This window comes from Squalius cephalus (assembly GCF_949319135.1).
Source record: "Squalius cephalus genome assembly, chromosome: 13".
NCBI classification, from domain to species: Eukaryota; Metazoa; Chordata; class Actinopteri; order Cypriniformes; family Leuciscidae; genus Squalius; species Squalius cephalus.
The window spans coordinates 29,596,730-29,599,252 of record NC_137134.1 but is presented as its reverse complement, the minus strand read 5'-3'; positions in this window follow the sequence as shown (position 1 = coordinate 29,599,252).

The window sequence follows — 2,523 nt, the reverse complement described above, 5'->3', positions numbered from 1 at the left end:
CCAGGATGAGATCTGCCAAGGATTCCTCCAGCACCATAAAGGTAATGTCTTCCGAGTGTAAACATCCAATGCAGAGCGTCAGGGTAGGTAAGAAGTAACGAATGCGACCCCTTCCCAGCGGCTTTCCTTGAATGGTGTGGATGCGAAGATCTTGGGAACATCGTTTCTTGGGTGCATTTAGTTTCTGAAGGAGTTGGGTGGAGATGAAGTTCCCTGCTGTACCGGAGTCGATGAGGGCTTGCGCTGAGACACATACATCAGAGGTTAGAACATAAACTGTGGTACGAGATAGGGTTTCTACTCTTGGAGGAAGTTTAATTGTACTCACCGCCGGGCGCTGGGATCACACAGGACAGACGTTGATAACATGACCTTCTTTACCACAGTACAGGCATAAATGATGTTGGATTCTGCGTTGACACTCCACTTGGGTCCGGTGATAACTGTCGATTTGCATGGGTTGTGGTGCTGGAGGAATGACAGATGGTGTCGTGGGCGGAGGACATGCAGCGGAGGAAGAACTGACGCAGAAGGTTAGGCGTTGAGAGACGCGGATGGTCTTCTGTATGAAATTCTCCAATCCCATCGAGTCATCATACACTACCATGAGTTGACGGGTGTTAGTGTTAAGACCATGGCGAAAAGCAGTGAGCAGGGTGGACTCATTCCACCCACTAGATGCCGCCAAGGTGCGAAATTGTAAGGCATAGGAACAGACTGAGTGTTTACCTTGACGTAGATTGAATAGTTGATCGTGGATGGAGAGTTCCAAAGCAGTCAGACTGAACACCTCTTTGAAATGACTGATGAAATTGTTGAGCGATTTAGTTCGATTTAGCGAACTTGACGCACGAATGAGGCGTATTCGCGTCTACCGCGCCGCGCTCTATGCCTCATTCGCGCCGCAGGAATTTTGTACGCACGTAACGCGTCTTTGCATTGACTTTACATTGAAATCACTCGCCCCATTTTACCATGAAATGTAGTTTATCCAAAATGTTGACAATATTCTTCAACTTTTAGCTATTTAACACAGCCAGGCAACTAGCTTTTAACAACTATCAATGTTAAATGATAAAAAGAAAGTGTTGTCCGTCATTAAGATAGTCTTACTAAGAGGCAGAAGAACATTCTTATATTGCATAACTATAACATGCGCATGAGTGTGTGCATTATGGGTCAGACTCTGTTGGGGGAGGATTCACATGGTGGAGCCTGATCAGTAAGTTATACATATATTTGTGTTATTCAACTGCTGCGGTTCAAATTAGATTGTTTCCATCTGTGTTCAAATCTCTCTTTTTTTAGAAATCTTCATTTCAATGATTACAAATGCAAGGTTTCCCCAAGCAATTTCTAAAACATGATTTAAATAATTTTTAAATACTTCTACAGTAATTATAACAATTACAAACGTCGTGGACATTCAGAAAAACAAATGTTTTGAATATATATCCTGCATATTTAAACGTGTACTTTGTTTCTGCTGCTGTTCTTCTCTGTGTAAACCTCATGTTCATCAGGTGTGTTTGGTGATTCAGTGTCAGTGATTGGAGGGAGATGCTGTCACTCTAAACACTGATCTTACTGAAATACATCTAGACAACGAGATACTGTGGAGCTTTAGAGAAAATTTAATTATAGTTGAAATTACTAGAATCTTCTCAGCAAATAATGACCCTGATGGGAGATTCAGAGACAGACTGAAGGTCGATCATCAAACTGGATCTCTGACCATCACAAACACCACAACTGAACATACTGGAGTTGATCAACTGCAGATCAAAAGTGTGAGAGAGAGTTTCAGTCTCACTGTCTATTATGAGTTTAATGTTTGTTTCACCTGTTTTTAGCTTTAAAATATCTTAATTATAAAAATGACTAAATAATTTCAATTAAGCAACCTTTTAAAAATATATGCAGAGGAATTAAGATCATATGAGGAACTCACTGACCGACTGACATTTCAGTAAACACTTTCTGAACTATTCAAATGTATCTCTTTTCCAGCTCGTCATTAGTAGAAACTGTTCTTCATCATCATCATCATCATCATCATCATCATTAAATTGTTCACTGGTGTGTTCATCAGTGTTGAATGTGTGTGATGCGACTCTCTCCTGGTACGCAGGAATCAGTGTATTGTCCAGCATCAGTGTGTGTGATCTCAGCATCAGTCTCTCTCTACCTCTGGAGGTGGAATATCAGGATAAAAACACCTACAGCTGTGTGCTGAACAATCCCATCAGCAACCAGACCACACATCTGGACATCAACACACTCTGTCACACATGTGCAGGTACCACAGCACTGATGATGATATTAGTTGATGTCAGCGCTGATATTTATTCACTGCCATTTATTCACTGAATTAAATTGTTGATTTTAGGAGAATTAGGAGAATCTTTCATCATGTACTTGTGTCTTTCTGAAGAGTTTTTACTTTATTTTTCATGTATGGAGCAGGAAATAAGATTTTTTGAGTTCATGACAGAGAGTAAAATCTCAATTCAATTCATCGTA